This window comes from Momordica charantia, unplaced genomic scaffold (assembly GCF_013281855.1).
Source record: "Momordica charantia cultivar OHB3-1 unplaced genomic scaffold, Mcharantia_2.0 BLBB01000068.1, whole genome shotgun sequence".
NCBI lineage: Eukaryota > Viridiplantae > Streptophyta > Magnoliopsida > Cucurbitales > Cucurbitaceae > Momordica > Momordica charantia.
Window position 1 is genome coordinate 29145 of NW_028275224.1, and position 21751 is coordinate 50895.

Here is a 21751-nt window from a genome sequence, read left to right on the forward strand (position 1 = left end):
ATTATTTAGAATCCTTGAGGATCGATACTTGGATACTCTATCCATTTTATATTACTCTGACAGGTGTGCGCTTGCATCTATATAATTATTACCACGCTTAGTGCGTGCGTTCAGCAAACCACCAGTCAAGTTTTCGGCGCCGTTGCCGGGGACTTTAGTTTTAAAATTATTTTCAAATTCTTTTAGTTTTTATTTTTGTGAATTGTTGTTGGGTGTAATTAGCATCCACCGTTTTTGTTCTATATCTTTGGTCGTTTATCTCACAAGGGTAAGTTAAAGTGCATGAGCACAAGATCTTTTCTTCTACCCCTTGACCCTGAGATTGAGCGGACCCTTCGAAAAACTCGAAAGGAGCAAAGACTTCGAAAACAACTACAAAAGCAAAAAGAGAGAGAAGGTGAAATCAATCCTGAAAGTGAGGTAGAGAGTACAAGCACATCAATGGTAGATATTCCACCTCGTGATCCGGTTGATCCACCTGCTGTAAACGGTAATATGAGGGATCACGCAAGAAATGATGAATTCAACCATATCCAGATGGCGGACAACAGAGACGTGGCAATGCAAGAATATGCCGCCACGGCTTTTCAGAACTTTGATTCAGGGATAGTCAACCCTATTCCAGCCCACGCAAACTTTGAGCTTAAACCAATGATGTTCCAAATGTTGCAGACAATTGGACATTTTGGAGGGCAGGAACATGAGGATCCACATGATCATCTGAAATCATTCATTCAAATTGCAAATGCATTTCGATTACCTGGTATAACAGACGATGCTCTTAGACTAACATTTTTTCCATTTTCTTTGAAGGACCAAGCTAGAGCATGGCTCAATGCATTTCCACCGGGATCCATCACCACATGGGGGTCGTTAGTGGAGAAGTTCTTAACAAAATTCTTCCCACCTACTCGCCACGCTGATATCAGAGAGGAGATCATCTCTTTTAGACAGTATGATCGTGAACCTGTTCACGAGGCGTGGGAAAGATTTAAAGAACTAATCAGGAAATGTCCGAACTATGGCTTACCGGTATGCATCCAGATAGAACATTTCTTTAGAGGTTTAGATCATCCTACTAAGATGATGCTAAACAATGCTGCCAACGGAGCCTTTACAAAGAAGACATTCAACGAGATAGTCGACATCCTAAATGTGCGCTGATGCTGCAGTGTCAACCACCCACTGGTCTACAGATATGTTCCTCTGAACACAAGCTAGAAACTCTTCAATCCGTTCTTCTTTTGTTACAACATTTGTAGTAGTGTTCCCCTTCTCAAGATCTTCTTTGAACTTCCTGCAAAAGTGTTTAATGTGTCCCTACTTGTGGTAGTAATAACACTCTACTTCTCCACTGGAACTTCCAATATCCCTGCTATATTTCTGCTACTTCCCATTGTAACTCATCTTTGCCTTCCCTTTGTTCTGAGCTACCAAAGCTGATTTAACCCTGGTTTCTGCCCCTGAAGTAGATGCAGACATTTTCCCTAATTTTCTCCGGGCTTCCTCAGATATGGCGGAATCACAAATAGCTGTAAATTTCAAGCTATTTTCCCCTAGCGAATTCGACACCGCGGTCTTCATCGTCTCCCAACTGTCAGGCAAAGACGTCAACAGCCTCATAGCTTTTACCTCCTCGTCAATCTTGACACTCATCCCTTCTAACTTTTTCAAGATATCAGTGAGTTCATTAATGTGGGAATTCACCGAGGTTCCCTCATCCATATGGATATTAAAATACTTCGTCCATAGAAGTATTTTTGTATTAGTAGAAGGTTTTTCATAGCTGTCTTGCAAGGCCTTCAACAAATCTTTCGTTGTAGTCTCTTTTGCCACCAGACTACAAACGTTCATCGACAACGACATTCTGATGTTCGAAACGGCCTGCTTATCCATCTCATTCCAATCCTTGTCTACCATTCCTGCTGGTCTCTCTCTCAAAGTCTTGTGTATCTTTTTGCATGTAAGAAGATCCTTTACTTGCATCTTCCAAAAACTGAAATTCTCTCCATTGAACTTGAGGACCCCTTCATAATAACGGTGTACTTGATATCTGTCACCCATGATGCTGCAACCTTACAGCTCTGATACCACTTGTTGGGAAATTGAAGACCCTAAATAATTTCCCCTTCTACAAAAATATCCAAACACAACCAAAATATATGAAGTAACGAAGAAAAACTGAAAAAGCGCATGAATAATGACACAGCAAATTATACTGGTTCACCAGTAAGGACTACGTCCAGTCTTCCACTCAGATGTGTGTAATTCACTAATAATTGTTTAAGGATTTGAATACAAAACTCTCCCCAAAAATATCCCCTAGAGTTCCCAACAAAAACCCTCTAGCTTCTAAGTATTATAACACACTATACTTAGGTACAGGAATGAAAAACACTCACTAAACCCACTGGATACATAATCCTTTTCAACACTGCCCACAACCACTCAAGTCCCCTTTATTTGGATTCTGTACAAATGAAACCTTAACATAAAGGCTCTATTTATAAGAGGCCAAATATCCTAATTCTTATAGGAAAACAATATTGTAATCCTTATAAGTCAACAATATCCTACTCCCAGTAGGAATTGGTAATAGTGTTGAAAAATTATTTTCTTAATAGGATATGAGTTTCCTGTTTTGGCTCCATAATCCCAACACACCATTTATTCGAAACCTCGATACCGTACCCAACTAGTGACGTGGCAGCCTTCTGGCTCTGACAATCACACATTCACTTCATAACAGAACCAACTCTCACCAGAATCCTACTATATGCTTTCTTAAACCATGGCTCATGCATCATTTAGCTCACAAATACAATTCAGCATGCTTCAACAACATAAACAACATTCTAACAACGAAACTATATGCCAATCATGCTTTCACAACATATCAATTTTCACAACAACTCAGTATGCTTTTATGAACATGGCATTACACTGATACGACTATCAACAATCCAGAAATACATCCAACACACCAACAATGAGTCAATAATGCCAATATGTTATCCCAATATAATAGTTCTTTGTAACGCCCCAGGATTTTCAATATTTCCAAACGGGGACCGCTACTAAGACTACCTAATATGTTCACTTAAACTAGAGAATTATCTTCACAACAAGACTAAACAATAAAACTACCACACTTCTTCTGCGCTACTCTGATTTCAATACTCACGAGAGCTTGAACAATTAAAACAACAACACTAAAGATTTAAGAGAAACTCAAATCCTTTACAGATAATCCATTTAATTACCAACTTCACATTATCCAAACTCCTGAAGGAAACCTTTACTAACCATAGACCATCCACTAAATGAATATAACCTCGAATGACAACGAAGCAAAAGCTAACTCAAGTTCGATCAACTTAAACAAATGTATTCATAAGTATCCTAAGAAGATTACAGTCCCAGAGTTCAAGAAGCTAACAAAATTAATTTCTAAAAGAATAATGAATTGGCCACTTTAAAACATCCTCTAAACCATAAAACTAAACAAAACCACCCATTAACAACACAACTACAAGATGAAATAATTTCAACTATCCTAACTAAAGAATTAGATGCATGCAGCACAGCTAATGGTCTTTCCGATCAAGCCTCCTCCTCGCCACCGCCATTCCAAAGAGTAACCCTTTACCTACAAAGTCTGGTGAGAAAAATAAGGGGTGAGTACAACCACGGTACCCAGTAAGCATTACATACTTGAAGGATCATGCACAAACAGCATGCTATGCAAAAAAAATCCACACATCATGCTTATCAATAACTTCAAGCTTTAAATAAAAAGAAACATATTGAAAGAAGTAGTTGATGCATAAGTTTAACTAAACATACACCATGCATGTCAAACTCATCCTTACATCTTAACTCGCTAGTTCTCTTTCCTAGTTCCTCCAAGACTTACTCCTTCGAGTCGTACAGACCCCTGACCTCGCATAGCCAAGGCATCCACAATTCTCTACGGTGCTCGACGTTGGACCTTGACATTTATCCTCAAGGCCTCAACTACTACTAAATGTAATGGTACTTGGCCTCCAAGCAACTTCTAACCAATCACATCATGTTAGTCCTCCAAGTCTAACTCCTCGAATCATATCGGCCCTTGCCATCTATCCCCAAGGCCCGACACTCATCTACAGAAGCTTGGCGTTCGACCTTGCCATTTATCCCCAAAGCCTTGAACTGTGCATCGACCCTTGACATTTATCCCCAAGGTATCGACGACTACTCAACGTATTGGTCCTTGACTGCCACTACATCAAGACCCAATACTAATTCAACAAAATAGAATCACCGTGCCGACCCCCGACCATTTGTACCTGGAGCCTCGACACTTATCTCTACCAAGTTAGGGTATTGATCCCCGACCTTTGCACCTGGAGCCTCGATACCCAACTAGTGACGTGCCAGCCTTTTGGCCTTGTTAGTTCTCCATTTACTTTATTACATCGCGGAACTGTCACCAGAGACCTACATGCTTTTCAGCCATGACCCATGCAGCACTCAACTTACAATAAAACCAGTATGTTTCCAGAATAAAAAACAGTAAGCTAAAAATGAGATGACATGTCCAACATGCATGCACAACACAACAGATTTCTGCCACATTATTTCAGTATGCTTTTATGAACACAACTATACAACGATAAAGCCATTACCACTAAGCACCAAATCCAACAATGCAAATCAAATCAGTTATAAACAACCAGAAACAACACGATTTCATTCAAACTACTTATAATCATTAACCAAGATTCACAAAGACACAATCAACTTACATATTAATAAATAATAAACACAAAGCTCCAATCAATTCATACATATTCAAACAACAAACATCCCCCAAGTAAGAACTACTTACAAATGGCCATACAATAAGCATTGCTAGATATAATAAAACACATAAAACACGCCAAACAATTTATACATATTCAAACAACAAACATCCGCACAAGTAAGAATTACTTACAAACAATGGCCCTAACGCTACTGAGCTCGTCGATGGATTCCCTAAATCAAAGGCAACCAAGCTTAAGTTAGCAACTAATTAAAACCAATTTAATTGAATCAAAATCCATTTTAAGTTAGTTGTTACCTACTGACTCACATTAAAACTCCTTGGGTTAAAAGTGGGTCAATACTGAAAGGGTTGGGTAACGCAAGTCGAGCTTCGAATAGATGTGGGTCCACGTCGAAAATCACGGGTTGCTGCTGATTGCGTCGGGATTGCAAATCGGCCACTAGAAGTATCGATTCACGTGCAGGTTGCGGGTCGTTGCTAGGGAAGGTTACGGGTCTGCTCTAAAACGCCGTGTGCAGCCGGGGAGGGAAGAAATCGCACGCCGCCACTGCTCAAACATGCCACTGGAGGGAGTTGGGCACACATTGACGCACAGGAGGGAGAGTGACGTCGGAACTGCCACAACACTCGTCGAAACGCTGCTGCACAAGCTGAGACAATGTTGAAGACGTCGAATCTTCTCTGTCCAACACGCGCCACCACTATCGGAAGTCGCCACGGGCCGTGGAGAGCTGGGTCACTGTCAGGGTTGTGCGGGTCTGCTGCCGTCGTGGGTTGATTCAAAAGACGCTAGAGAAGCGCAAGTCACTGCTGAAATCGAGTTCTCTGTCATCGTTGGGTGTTCGTGAGCCATTGTCACAATCGCCTGATGTAGCCAGAGAGTAGCGTCGTTCGGGTGGCTCGGTCGTCGGAGCTTGGCTGGGCAGCAGAAATCGGGGGGGGGGGGGTACCGCTAGGGCACAAGGTAGAAGGAGAAGAAGATGAAGCCTTATTTTGATTTTCTATATTTTCCTCTATTCTTTTCTTCTTATTTAACAAAAGAAAACAACGTTATTTGACCAAAATATGGCTAATGACCTTAAATAAGAGGGATTTTTTTCCTATTCATTTTTTAACAAGGAGACTCACTTTAAAAAAAGAGTTGGAAAAATTATTTGAGAGATTACTTTAATTTAAAAACCCAATAATCAAAATCAAAAGGGAAAATTAGATTTCTAAAACCTTGAATTAAGATTTAAATAAAATCCCTTTCCAAAATTAAAAAACTTAATTTATCTAACTAACGGAATTTAAACTTTAAATTCTAATTTACCCAAAATTAGAACTCCAAAATTAAAAGATCCAGGAATTAAAATTATCAGCTTAGGGGAAAACTCCAAATGTCCATATTAAAATTAAAAATAAAACTAAACCGAGAACGCGGGGCGTTACATTTGAATTGACGCCATTTTTGAGATGCTGAGTTCAAAATTTTCTATTTCTTGATAGCGTCTAATACAAACGCTGCCTATAAATATAATGTAAATAAGTTCATTACACATCTTATAAAATAATTGAAAATAAACTTATATACAATTTAATTTACATATCTCAACCAACTCATAAACTTTGTTTTTCAACTCTTTTGGAACACGATGCCAGTCACTAAAAGTAATAGGAATGTGGTTGCGTGCACAAGCCCCTATATAACTTTGCATTTGTTTTGCATTTGCTCCGATAGGCTGTCCTCGAACAAAGTGCCACTTGTTTGTAAGGAGTGCAAACAAAGTCCCACATTGGATAGGGAAAGGGGTGATCCATGGTGTATAAGGAAGAACAATTATCCATTTGTATGAGGCCTTTTGGGTGAAACCAAAAGCAAAGTCGTGAGGGCTATGCCCAAAACGGACAATATCATACCATTGTAGAGATACGTAGGATACGAGGGGTACCGTTGTCCTTAACAAGTGGTATCAGAGCCATGGAAACCTAACTATGTGGAGAATGAATGCTCGAAAGGCTGAACAAGAGTGATTTGCGGTAAGCCTAATTGTAACGCCCCGCGTTACTCAGGTTAGCTTGCCCCGAGTTCCGGAAAATTTTATAACAAAATGGATTTTTATTTATTGTTTTATTGATTTATTTCATAGTTATTTTTAATTGATTCATCAGTGATCTTATTTAATTTAAGTGTGACATCTCGACTGGTGTGTATTGTTACAGTTTTAGTGGTGAGTTAGTAGCGTGTAGTTATTTATCAAGTTACATTTAGCACGGAATTCCATTATGCGATACATGTTTTGGATCATTGGGCCAATTACGAAACTCTATTATTGGTTTGTTTTAACAAGGAAGAGTTGGGTAAGTGGGCCTTAAACATAGGGAAAAGAACCCAAGCCCAAAGGAGTTAAAAGTTTGAAACAAGAAAAGGGAACCCTAGCCACTTGTTCTCCTTTTCCCTTTTCCTCTCTTGTTGAAGCCGACAGCCCCCTCCCTCAATTTCTTCTTCTTTTTCGGTTCGGCCATCTCCACCTTCCTCCTTCTTGTTCTCCGGCGAGACACCGAGCAGCCGCGCCTCCCTCGACCATACCTGCAGCAGCTTCTCGGCGGTGCGGCGATTTTTGGCGGGGACCCACGAACGTCGGCGCAGCTGCGAATGGCGGCGCGGCGCCTTCCGGCGGAGACCCACGAACAGCGGCGTTCCTTTGAACTCTAGCGGTGGCTTCGAAGCGATTTCACGACGGTTCCGGCAGTTCCATAGCAGCAGCGGCGCGTCTCCATCCTCGGGTGTTCCACAGCAGCTACGGCTAGCCCAGATCCACGATTTCGTGGCGGCGTGGTGTCTCGAGAAACAGCAGCAGCGTCTCCACCTCACTCTGGTGGCCCACAACAGCGACGTTCTTCGATAGTTGCTGATTTGGTGCGTTGCCCCTGCTGCAACTCGTGGACAGCAGCGTTACAGTGGCATTCGGGCTTACCCACACCCGTTCGAAGCCCGATCTAGGTTACCCACACCTATACGAAGTCGATTTTGGGGTAATTAGTCGTTTGAACCCTCTTAGAATTGAGTTTGAAGGCTGAATATTATATGTAACCTGCTGTTTTTTCTGTTTTAGTGCCTAGGTGTGAGATCGACGCCAAACTTAAGAGCGCGGTTGTGTGTAAGTAGCACCAGGGGGCGAGTACGTGCGTTATTTACCTTTAACGGAATGTTCTTGATGCTGTTTTTTTTTTGGTTTTTCTTGCTAAAATAATTTAAATAAGCATGTAAGGATTGTTGGTTTGAATTGTGAATTCTAGCGATCTTGTTGCCGTATTTCTATTATTTAACACTTTTAAGGAAACCTGTTTCCTATTCTTGTTGTTGTAGGTGATTAGTAGATTCTGATCTGTTGTAGTTAGAAGTAATTGGCTCATGACGTTGTGATAATGGGATGTAGATGAAATGCTAGTTTGGTTATATCGATAATTTAATTCATATTGTCTGGTTGTGAGCTGTTGGATGAATTTTGTTTTTTAACGTGGAAAAGCATGTTTGTAACGGTGCGGTGATTTAGAATGTGGGGGGGTTTATTTGTTGGTGGTCACGGAAGGGTTAGTGAAGTGGTGGAGGGTGAAGGGTAAAGGGACGGGTTGATGGACCGTTAACCCTGAGTGTACTGACCGGGAAAATGCATATAAATCGCTTGGAGGTTCAAAGCCTTGAGTAGTGGCCTTGGGGATAAATGACAAGGCCAGACGTCAAATTTTCTGTAAACGTGTATTGGGGTCTTGGGGATAAATGTCAAGGACCAATACGCTGGGAAGTCATCGGTACCTTGGGGATAAACGGCAAGGACCGGTGCACAGTTCAGGCCTTGGGGATAAATGGCAAGGCCGAACGTCAAGTTTCTGGAGAGGAGTATTGAGGCCTTGGGGATAAATGTCAAGGGTCAATACGACTCGAGGAGTTAGGCTTGAGGGATTAAAGAAGAGTGTAGCTTGCGAGGTAGTGGTGTTTGGCCTTGGGAATAAATGGCAAGGTCGGACATCAAGTACTGGAGAAGGAGAAGGTACGGTGACTTGGGAATAAATGTTAAGCTATTTGTTCGCTATCTCTCTCTGCTTATTTGTTTGCCTTGCTCTTGTTTTGTTCTAAATGTCAAGTTAATTGTTCGCTATCTCTCACTGCTTATTTGATTGCCTTGCTATTGTTTTGTTCTTTATGTTGGGACTGTGAGCATAATTTATTTTGTGCTAGTTAGGAAGTGCTACTTACGGAGTACCTTACGTACTCACCCCCTTTTTCTTTTTTTTGTACCTTTATATGTTTCAGGTGTGAACGGGGTCGACCGCGGTGATGATGTGGAGAGGGCTGGACCGAGGAAGGATCACTAGCTTAGTTAGTGAGGATAGGGGGAAGGGTAGTTGGGTACGAATAGCCTGGAGATTTATGTTGTTTCTAGGTGTGAACCGCGGAGGAAATTTTGTATTCTTTAGAACTACTTTAATTGTTATGGATGTTGTTGGTAAACGCGTCGTTGTTGTCATTGGAGTTTAGGTGCACGGTTGTTTTTACTTATTTAATAATTTTTGCCACTGAGGTGATTTTGAGATGTTGTTGTTTTCTTTTAAATTGCCCACGGAGGGCGGAGTTCTGACAGTTGATGATATTTATATTTCTGTTAGAATGTATGGAAGTCGAAGCTTTATTTCATCTAAATTATTTTCCAGGAGGTTGCTTTTCTCGTGTTTAGAGTTAAGGTTAGCCAGAAGAATTATTTTAGCGTTGCCTAGGATGTTATATGAATTCTTGGGGCGTTTCACTAATAGTCCTTACGGAATGTTGGGATTTTCTCTACCTTTAAAAAGATTAGAGACTCGTGCAAGCGCACACGGTCACAAGTAATACTCGGAAGTAATCCAAGGTCGAATCCTCAGGGACTTGTTGCTTTTCAAAATCAAGTAATGCAGTGAAATAGTTCAAATATGCAATTGTGATTTAGGAAGAAAATAATGGTGAAATGTTGTTGTTTGGGGTTTTAACTATCAAGCAATTTAATGAAACTCAACCTCCTTGTCTCCTACCTTAGTTTTGATGCAAAACATGGAAAACACACTATGTTGGGAAAATGCACCAGGCACAATTCCTGACTTTTCTTGGGATTTGAGTTCTACTCTTTCACTACCGCTTTTGGTTGCTGCAGAGACTAGGGTAACCTACAATCATATTCCTATGTGTGATTACAATCCTAGAGAATATCTACCAACTCATTTGCATTATGGGTCAGAGGGCCTATTCCTAGGACCATATTTTATGCGCTTATTCTTAAGTCACATCCCATATTGGTTTCCTATTATTTTACCTAACTCACCTTTCCCAAGGTTGGGCTTTGGTGTATAAATCAAGTTCCCACCGGCCGAATGGAAAAAAAACGTAAAGAGAAGTTTTTAGAAACCAACCCAAAAAAGTGTCAGGCGCAATCTGGCCAAAATTCCGAGCGTGTTGAAAATCAAATCATTTGACTAAGGCATTCTACAAGGAGGTTGATAACGAATTTAGAAGATAATTAAATGAAAGTAAATGCACGAAAACATAAAGAAAGTATTTTTCATTGAATTTAAATGAATAAATAAGCCGTACAAGAAGTTCTAGCTTGACCCTCTTCTCTCTCGAGCGTGAGGGGAGTTGAAACTCGCTAAAGAACTTTAAAAGAATAGAATGAACAAAGAACGGAAGTAAGAAACTGAATTAAAAGCACTACGAAAGGTAAAAGCGTGAAAAACGAAGAAATGAACAACTAGAATATAAACATAAACCCTAAAAATGTGTTCTACAACTAGAGAGCATCTAAAAGAAGATGAAATGAAGCTTGGAAGGGATCATTTGCTGAGGGATGGATGGCTTCCTTTTATAGCACCATGGGTTGGTTGAAACTCCCCTCCATTTTAGGTGGAAAAGGGTTGAGATTCACCTAACCACCTCTCTTGGACTTGGACTCACGGTTTTGAACATGTGGGAAATGTCCTCCTTGCCCTTCATTAATCAAAACGTGCGTTTTGACAAATTGCCCTCCAAAAATGCGCCGGACGCAATTCTGCAAAAGACAGAATTCTGTTATTTTCTTCCAACTTTGACCGCATTTATCTAATATTTTTCCTAAAATACCATAGTTTGACTTTTATGCATAAATAATCTATGTATGTTCTACTTCAAGAATATGTGGTCCTTTTTGGCAAATAATAATGGGAAATGGGTAAAAAACGTGGTCAAACAGGGCTACCGACACATGTTTCTACAGTAAAAAGTCAACCCTAACACGGAACTTGTGGAAGAATCTCAAAAGCGAACAAAAAGTGCTCGAGGTGGAGAGCAAGGACATGCTCTATGCTCGGGTGACGAGCAAGACATGTGCCCTATCAAGTCATCAGGGTAGATTGATAGGGAGCCTATCATAGTCGGGTAGACTGATAGGAAGAATGAGGTATCTTTGTTCAAGGGGAGGAGATTGAGGGTGCGATATAACGATACCAGGTGTTCCCACAATGTTGGCCCGTGTAGTAAGTGATCTATCTAGAAGTGTTGGATAGAAGTAGACTCTCGTTGACAGCTGGGAATAGATGAATGCATGACTATCCTAGGCAAAATCAAGTGGCATTTTGTTCGAGGGGAGGATTGTTGAGTTTGTAAGGAGTGCAAACAAAGTCCCACATTGGCTAAGGAAGAGAATGATCATAGGTATCTAAGAGAGAACAATTATCTCCATTGGCGTGAGGCCTTTTGAGTGAAACCAAAAGCAAAGCCATGAGGACTATGCCCAAAACGGACAATATCATACCATTGTGGAGATACGTGGGGTACTTAGGGTACCGTTGTCCTTACCATTGTGGAGATCGAGGACGATGACAGATTAAGTGGGGGAGAATGTCTCAACCCTACTATAAAAGAGTGGATCGAGACCCTCACCAAATGTGCAAGCGTCAGCGACATGCATAGGTCACCTATCGGGCCATGATGAGGGTCGATAGTGAAATGTCGTGATACGACCAAGGAGGATGGTACATCACCTATCATATCCCAAGCAAGTGCACAAGAACGAGCAAGAAAAAGCCGAAGACGAAATAGGTAGGGTGCCTTCGAAAGAGAGAGGGACGGTGATTGCAGCTGATCTTCCACAATAGGTGGCCTAAATAGAAGTTGGCTCCACGAGTAGAGATCAAAGCCCAAATCACAGAGTGTGATTTGGTATTAGAGCCATTCTTTGTGCGTTTAGTCGGACAATTGGACAAAGCCAAGTTCAGATTGAAGACTCTGCAAGTGTGTCAAGAGTGGCAGTTTGGCAGGGCAGTTGCGTCAGTCAGTATCAGAGGTAGAAGGAAGAGTTAATGACAGACTTCTTGAGACTCAAATGATGTCGTTAGTAGACGTTTGATTGGGGTAGTCCATCCCGTCAGAAAGCAAGACCCAAGTACTTTGCCTAAGGCTTGGCGGTTCCGTTGTGAGTGGAAGCGACCAGAAGGCAGCATTTACGATGCTCCCAAAAAGTTGTGGAGCTACCTTGAAGCCAAATGCGGAGTGAGCCACAAGAAGAAAGAGTTGCATGTTAGTGGTCTAAAAGTAGCCCGAGACTAAGTGCATGTGAGCAAGTTGTAGCGACTTTGAATGGCTCAAATTATCAAGTTTGGAAAAGGAAGATGGAAGATGTTTTATATGTGAAGGGTTTTTATCTTCCTGTTTTTTCACTTGAGAAGCCTGAAGATAAAACTGATTTAGAATGAGAAATATGTCATAGAAAAGTTTGTGGCTTTATTAGACATTGTGTAGAAGAAAATATTCTAAATCATATTGGAGAAGAAACACATGCACGGACTATGTGGAACAAGCTTGAGTCGTTGTATGCCCCAAAAACTAGTAATAATAAAATGTTTCTGATAAAGCAAATGATGGCTTTGAAGTATCAAGATGGAACACCTATGTCAGATCACTTGAATACATTCAAATGTATCATTAATCAGCTTGCAGGAATGAAAATAAAGTTTGAGGAGGGTTATGGCTTCTTGGTACATTGCCGGACACGTGAGAGACTTTCAGAACTTCATTATCAAATTCAGCCCCAAATGGAGATAATTGTCCTTCCTTATATACCATGGATCACCCATTCCCTAGCCAATGTGGGACTTTGTTTGCACTCCTTACAAACCAAACAATATCGAATAACCAAACGCTCACTAGCTGAACATATACGAAACAAGTTTTGCATAATAGTCCGTCCTCTCGTGTTTCTCGTACAAATATCATCAGGTTGAGGAACGCTATCATTATCATCACTATCACTCTGGTGCTCCATTATCCTCTAAAAAATAAAATACAAAACAAATACATATGAGTACATTATATAATTATGCACCCTATATAATAATGAAAAATAAGATATTAATTAAATTATCTTTATTTGTATTATTATTCATAATCCATATACCATTACAATATGTTCTAATATATGACATCTCAAAGATGGCATAAATTTAGAAAATTCATTGGATACTAGTACTGTGTCTCGGACTTCATCACAATTATCATTATAATCATCATATTCTTTTTGTGGAATGTCAAGTACTATCGACCATTCTGAATCAACTAGATCATGTATATAAAAAACTTGTTTAGCTTGAGTAGCCATAATAAAACTTTCAGTCTTATGTCCAATTCGATTAATATTTACTAAAGTAAATCCAAGATCATCAACTTTTACACCATTTTTGCTTTCTACCCAATCACACATAAACATTGGAATAGAAAATATATTATAGTTAAGCTCTCAAATCTCCTTTATTATCTAGTACAATGACATATCAGTAATAACTGGATTCTTATCTTTAGCACTAGAAATTTGCATCGTTCTAGCCACTACATAACCCCGCTATTTTGAATAGCGCGCACATCATCTCGACTCTTTGTTTGATAATGACATCCATTAATTGTGTAACTCTCGTAGGTCGTTACTTCTACATGAGGACCATGCGCAAGTCATCTTAAAGTATTCGAGACATGATTTGTTTCATTTAACTTCTCTGACGAGATGAAAGATGAGATGAACCATTATTGTAAAGAATAATGGTAGGAAATATTCTCAAATGAACACAAAGTGAGTACAACATCCTTTTGTAATACATCTAATTGGGATACTGACAGAACCTTATTGCATATTTTGTTGAAAAAGAAACATAACCAGAGATTGCGTACCTCACATGCTTAGGTAAAATTGATCGTATAACAACGGGGAACAATTGTTGCATAAGTAAATGACAATCATGAGATTTAAGTCCCACTAGCTTCAAGTCTTGAAGTGATACAAGATTTTTGATATTAGAAGAGTATCCTTCCGATACTTTGATTTCACTTAATGTTTTGCATGCTTGACATTTTTTATCTTTTGATAATGTATAACATGCAGGAGGAATATAAGTAGTTTGTTGTCCAACTTTTGCTGCTAGTTCTGGTCGAATGTTTAATTTGACTAAATCCAATCTCGTTGCTCATCCATCTTTTGTTTTTCCACGCATGTCGAGGAGTGTGCCAATAATATTCATACATACGTTTTTCTCAATATGCATCAAATCTAAACAATGTCTGACATAAAGTTTTTCCACCTTTTATTCAAACATTGTTTTGATGTTTTCTTGTCTGAACCTCATTTGACATTTTTCTTTCTTTTACGACATAGAATATTACTTGTCTTACTAAAGATTTCTTCTCCATTCATTGCTTGAGGTGCAACTCCAAATTCATGAGTGCCCTTCGGAGTCACGAACAACCCACCCGAGACCGCCGGCATGCAACAAATCCATCCAAGTAGCATCAACGTTTAGTTTCCACAGGTGCTGCGTCGGGGGGGTCCAGCCGATGGTCCTAGGGAGAATTTTATCCTCCATGTTCAGGTTCCCTCCAAGATTTGTTGTGAACTCATAAATTTTACTTTCGGTAAAAGCCCTAATCTTCTGAGAGCAAGGTTGCTCAATTGTGCTGTGAACAATTTGGTTTCTGTATGTCCAAATACTCCATAGAAGAACTAGCCCTAATTGTCTTTTGTACTGGTCCGAGTCTCGCCAAATCTAGTCGAAGTAGTCCATTGTCGTCCATTCTGACGACAAAGAGGACACCCTTTTTTGGTTGAGACTCCTTTAGAGCTAAGATAAGCAAAGGTTGGGATAATATCTTGTATAATCAGCAGCAAAGCAAAATCTTGGGGGGGGGGGGGGACTTGAACTTTCCAGAACCTCTTCCACCACATACTTATCAAGTCGGTATGTGATGAGGAAGCTGAATCAGATTCATAGGCGTTGATCCCCAATTTGTAAGCACTTTTCACTTTAAAAAACTCTTTCTTGTCAAATCCCCATATTATCTCGTCATTAGGGCCGTTCCTACTAAGGGGGATATTCATGATTAAATCAGCTTCATCTTCCTGAAAGCAATTCCTGATGATCTCTTCATTCCACACTCCTGGCTCCCTTATTAGTGAAGCAACCTTCGAATTAGACAAAGAGTTGTGCACATAATTAGGCTTAAAATTTCCTAATCTTGGAAGCCAAGGTTCATCCGCTATATCCACATCGATCCCCGAACCAATTCTCCATCGATAGCCTTTCCTAAATAGATCACGGCCCCATAGAATGTTTCGCCAAACAAATGATGGATTGTTCCCCAAAATTAGCTTTGAGGAAGCTTTCATTAGGAAAATATCGACCCTTTAGGACGCTAGCCACCAAACTGGAAGGGTTCCTTAACAAATTCCAACTTTGCTTAGCTAACATTGCCTGGTTAAAGATACTGATGTCTCTGAAGCCCAACCCTCCTTGATCTTTCGGGATACACAGTCTTTTCCAACTGCGCCAATGAATCTTCCTTTCCGTGCCCGTCGCTCCCCACTAGAACCTAGCACACATAGAATTTATTTCAGCACAGAGGTTAAAAGGAAGTTTACAACAGTTCATTGTGTATGTTGGGATTGCTAAAGCTACAGCTTTAATGAGTACTTCCCTCCCTCCCATCGAAAACAACTTCCCTTTCCAGCCCTGAAGTGCTTTCCATACTCTGTCTTTAATATTGTTGAACACCTGCCTCTTGTTTCGTCCTGTTTGGGAAGGAAGACCCAAGTATTGACCCAGGCTCTCCGTATGATTCACCATCAGCTCCTGCCTTATCACCCCTACCATTTGCTCCTTGGTATTTTTGCTCACAATGAACATTGATTTGTCAAGATTAATGCATTGTCCAGATGCCTTTTCGTAAGATTCCAGAATCCCTTTAATGCTCCTGCAGTTACCTGTAGAAGCTTTGAAAAACAACAAACAGTCATCAGCATAAAATAAATGTGAAATGGGGGGGCATCGCCTATTGATTTTCAATCTTGTGATATTCCCTTTCTTTTCCTCATCATTTATAAGAGCAGAGAGCCCCTCCGCGCACATAATAAACAGGTAAGGTGAAAGTGGGTCTCCTTGTCGAAGTCCCCTGTTAGGTGTAAATTCATCACCCGGCACCCCATTTATCAGAACTGCAAACCGAACAGATTCCACACAATTCATAATCAGATCCACCCATCTATTTGCAAAGCCCATCTTTACCATGATTCCTCTAAGATATTGCCATTCCACTCTATCATAAGCCTTGCTCATATCCAACTTCATAGCCACTTCCCCCAACTTTCCATATCGCTTATTTTTTATAGCATTAATGCACTCAAAGCCAATGATCGCGTTGTCCGTGATACTCCTGCCTGGCACAAAGGCTGATTGGGTAGGGGAAATCACACTATCCATAACACTTTTAAGCCTATTAGCCAAGGCCTTGGCAATGAGCTTATACACTACATTGCAAAGACTGATTGGACGAAAGTCTTTCATTTCCTGTGCCTCTTTCTTCTTTGGAATTAGGACTAAATGAGTCTAATTGATTTTACCTAAAGGCTCTTTATGATTCAGAATTTTTAAACAAATATCTATTGTATCATTGCCAACCACAGTCCAAAATTTCTGAAAGAACATTGCTTGAACCCCATCTGGGCCAGGAACCTTGGAAGGGTGCATTCCTTTTAGGGCCACTTCGATTTCCTCTCTTGTAAAATCCTTGGCTAGTATGGCATTTTGACTATCGCTAATACTCTTTTGCACACACTGAAGAACTCTATCATAATCTCACTCTGTTGGCCTGGTGGAAGAGAAGAGAGATTTAAAATAAGCAGTTGCGACACCTTCAATGTCTTCTCTTCTGTCTCTCCAAACTCTTTGATCATCAAAAATTCCCTCAATTCGGTTTATTTTCCGCCGCTGAGAAGCCTTAATATGAAACTATTTAGTGTTCCTATCTCCCCAGTGAAGCCAATCTTCTCTTGATCTTTGTTTCCAATACAACTCCTCTTCTTTTAGCAGAGTCCCCAGGTCCTTCTCGATCTCCAGCATCTCCTCTCTCCATCTAGCCCATCTAGTTGGCGAAGTCTTTCAAGCTCTTTCTCCTTATACGCAATAGCCCCTTTAAGAGATCTGTTCAATCTAATTTTATTCCACTCATTAAGCCGAGAGAGGCACGAACAAATTTTTGCTTGAAACGCCTCAATTCCAATCCCAGGCAAGGATCCCCAAGTCCCTGTAATAATGTCCCTACAGCCATCAATCTGTAACCAACTCTCCTCAAATCTTATCTTCCTCTGCTTGTGACATGTCCAAGCGCGTGGCAGTTCAAAGTCCCAGGAAGCTAAAATGGGCCTATGATCTGAAGAAAGCAGTTCAAGGTGTGTGACCTTAAGATTTAAACACTTATTAAGCATGCTCTCGTTAATAAGGAACCTATCTAGGCGTTCCCATATGGGGCAGCTGTTAGATTGGTTATTACACCAAGTAAAAGGATCTTCCACAAAACCTGGATCTATCAAGGCACAGGAATGAATCACGTCTCTAACCCCCGCATCTGGCTCTCATTCCTGCACACCCCACCCATCTTTTCCGTCATAGACACTATCTCATTAAAATCCCCTCCGATAATCCAAGGTAAATCCATCATTCGCGCCAATCTTTCTAAAAGTTTCCATGAAGCCGATCTCTTATACGTGCAAGGGTTTCCATAAAATCCAGTAAATCTCCACGATCCGTACTTATCTGTAATAATTGAGTCTATATGTCCCGGTGACATAGACTGAATCCTAACATTTGAATCTGAGTTCCATAATAGCATAAGACCTCCACTTTTCCCCGTGCTAGCAACACTAACACAACAATCGAAACTAAGTTCCCGTTTTGCTCGTCCTTCTAAAGTTGGATTTCCTTTTGTTTCAGAAAGAAAAACCAACTGGGGTTGCGATCTGCGCACTAAATTGCGCAACGTTCGGAATGTGTCAGGGTTCCCCAAACCCGGAACATTCCAGCACAGACTTTTCATTGCGACCGGCGGGGCTGCTTTCCAGCCACCGCCGATTGATCATTATCGTCATTCATCAAGCACCTTTTTTTGGTGAACACCATTTCGTTATCCTCACAACTCATTCTTTTTTTACCAAGAATCTTGTTTTCTAGTGTATTAACCATATTTTCCTCAGTGTACCTCACTTGTCTTTTCCATTTATGAGTTGAGCCATTCCCAACATCTTTATGGGGGTAGCACACTGGGCAACTCCAATCAGAATTCCAGACTCCGTATAATTTCCGTGGATATCACTTTGAGCCAATAAGGTGTTTTCACCATCCGTTCCTATCCCTTTTCCAGAAAATTCAGATGGTTTCTTACTTCCTTTCCCTTTCAAAAAACCTTCTGGGTTGTTGCTTAAATCCGCTACATTTGATTGTGCCTTAAGTGTAACCCCCTCCTCTATATGTCCCTTGTCTGCCAAACTTTCCATATCCTCAGTGTAATTATTGCTAGAAACCGAGGCCATCGATCCTGCTTTTACTTTGATCCCTCTCTGCAGTGGTTGTGTGATATCTATCCAGACTTTCAAACGAAGAGTCGTTCCCTCACAACAACCATCTGCATCAACCGCCACTTTTTCAAAGGATCCAATCATGTTCCCAATAGCTTTTGCTGATTTTTCAGAAAAGCAAGCCAAATGCATGTAGATGAATCCAAAATGAAGCGTACCTGAATTCCATGCTTTTATAGTTGTTGTACCCACTCGGTTCCTCTACCAGCACCAGTGCCTTATCAAAGATCCAAGGACCATTCTCCATGACCCTGCGCTTATCATTAGAAATTTTAAAATTACAACGATAAACATTGTCTCCTACCTTGTCTATTTTGACTCTTCCATCCATGAGCCAAATCCTAGGCATAACCATTTTGAATACTGCTTCTTTGATACTTGTCCCTGTTAGTAATTTACACACCAAAGTGTTCTTAAGATGCTTTCCAAACTCATCCACTTCATCATCATTTAGATCAAAAGGACGTTCCTCTGCTTCTGTTAGCTTCAAGCCATCCAAACGTTTCAACATCCCGTCCAGTCCCATCGTAAAAATTCTAATAGATTCTTCACGAACCAAAACAGCCTCAAGGGTCACTAAAGGTCTCCGAAGAATCTAGAGAGAGCTTGAGTTCATCACGTAATTCTTGGAAAAGACTTAATAATGTAGAAGTATCGCAACGTCATCGCGACACGGAGCGGCCAAAGACATCTTCTTAAGGGTTTTTTTGAGATAAGGGTTTGGAGTCGCCATCAACCATCCACGAGGTGTGATTGCTCACATAAAAATAAAAGTAATCTGTGAAAAACATATTTTTGGTTCAAGAGTGAACTAAACGTACGGTAGGTGTTAGCATCCTACGACACCCGTTTGAAAACACTACCAGATTTTGCCATAAATTATCATATTTTATTTAGTCCAAAATAAAATTGTTTTAGTATTTTAATTTAAATGTCTCATGTTATATTAATTCACACTTTGTTATAAGGTATGAATAATATGCATGAGTGACACGAATTCCATTAGAAAAAAATTTATTTTGGGGCATACAAAGACTCAAACTTGATTATGGATATTAATCTTCAAGATTTTTTTTTCTTTTGACAAAAACGAAAATATCTTTATTAAAATAAAACACCACAAAGGGTAAAATTAGACAGAGGGGGAAGACTCTCCTCCCTCAGCAACCACGAAGGGAAAACCCTAACCAACACATCGATTCATGCCTCAACAACGCCGATGTCGCCACTGCATCTGCTTGCCAATTCCGATCACGTTTGGTATGCACAAATCGCACCCATTCAAAACTCTTGCACAATTTGGTAATGTCTTCTGCCCATATGCCAAGTTCATTTCTAATTTCCTCTACCTTCAGCACCATCTGGATTGCCTCTAAACTAAACAGTCAGAGAATATTTCCAAAGATCTAATTTCTAAATTTGACGCCAAAACTAGGGCCTCCTTGATGGCACACAACTCTGCGTGCAGCGGTGGCAATCCAGAAAGAAGAAATCTTGCATTTGCTTGCCATAGCTTGCCCAAAGGTAAATAGAAAACAATCCCTAGGCCTGTTGTCAACCCATCTCGAGAACAGGCAGTGTCGGTAGAGATTCTCATGCATACCGACAACTCCCTTGACTCTGTCACCATCTTTGTAATGGGAGCCACCATCGCCTGAGTTGAACGCCTCCCCTGCATCTTACGGTAAGAATCCAGAAAACTTGACATCCACTCACATCTTGCTTCTATCGGCCAACACTCGTGATCCTTGTTTCTTCTATTTCTGTCACACAAGATAGCCCATCACACAACTGCCGCCCACGCCAACTCATCCGCAGACAAAAGCTCACACAAACGCCACCACGAGTCCTCCAACTTTGGAAAAAATATCGACTGTAATGGAACAATCGGCAGGCACCGCAACCAAATCTCCTTGGCCCTTGAGCATTTGAAGAACAAGTAGGCAGCATCCTCTCTGGACGAATCACACACTGGACAAAATTGGGTAACATCCATACCTTTACTAGATAAATTATCTTTTGTAGGGACTATTCCATGTATAGCTCTCCATATAAAATGTTTTACTTTAGGAAGAATATTTAAATTCCACATAATCTTCCAAAATTTCTTATTTGCATCTGGACTAGATGAATCCTCAAGATTTTTAACCACTACACCAACACCTCAGGATAAGACATAATTTTATTTTAAAAAACAAATCTTTTAATTTATTTTCTAGAACTTAAAAAAGAGAAACTTTACTTTAAACTCTCCTTAAAGAAAATAAATTTTCCGTTTTTTTTTCAACTCAACTTTTCTGAACTCAATTACTTTAAAATTAAATTTATTCTAAAAACCTTTTACTCTTTTTATACATCTAGGAACACAAATTTTTTAAAATCCCAAAATCTATCACTTTTTTTATTCATTTATAAATTTTTTTAAAAATTCGAGAATCTTTTACTCTTTTTACTCATTTAGGAAAACAAACTTTTAAAAAATATATTTTTTTAAAATCCAAAATTTTATTTATTTTGAATTTAAAAACTATAACAAAATATTATTTTGATTTTTAAAATAAAATCCATTTGTTTTAAAATAAATTTTATTTATCAAAACTTTTTATTTTCGTTTCAAAACTGAGTTAAAACTTAATTTAAAAAAATTCTTTCCTTTTTTAATTAAATAAAACTTAGGTTTATTTTACCCAAAAACGTTTTTCCTTATTAATCCAAAATTCTCTTTCTCCAAAACGAGTTACTTTCCTTGTTTAAAAGAACGAACTTTCCACCCAAGACATTTTCCTTATTTAAAAAAAAAATCAACACTTTTTCTTTTTATTGTAAAACAAAAAAAAAAGTTTTCTTTGTTGAAACCCCACCGGACGCCGACTTTATTGTTAAATGAGACGCCGCTTTTATGGAAAGCAGTAAATCCACCGGAATCTGATTAATTCCGGAGGTTGTGAATGTGCCGCGCTGAAAATGGTCGTTGTCGGATCTACAGCTGTTCGTCTAGATTCGCTGC

The 21751-nt window shown here is 39.8% G+C and overlaps 1 long non-coding RNA gene and 1 other non-coding gene across 2 annotated transcripts; both read right to left on the reverse strand.

Annotated features, from left to right (window-relative positions):
* Positions 1 to 921: 921 nt before the first annotated feature.
* LOC148207809 (small nucleolar RNA R71) lies at positions 922 to 1028 on the reverse strand. Its single transcript, XR_015787640.1, has one exon. It is a non-coding gene; the product is annotated as a small nucleolar RNA R71 (small nucleolar RNA).
* Positions 1029 to 12735: 11707 nt separating this feature from the next.
* Positions 12736 to 20843, reverse strand: LOC148207810 (uncharacterized). Its single transcript, XR_015787639.1, has 2 exons — positions 18903 to 20843; positions 12736 to 13125 (listed from the first exon to the last, which is right to left on the reverse strand). It is a non-coding gene; the product is annotated as an uncharacterized LOC148207810 (long non-coding RNA).
* Between the last annotated feature and the right edge of the window lie 908 nt (positions 20844 to 21751).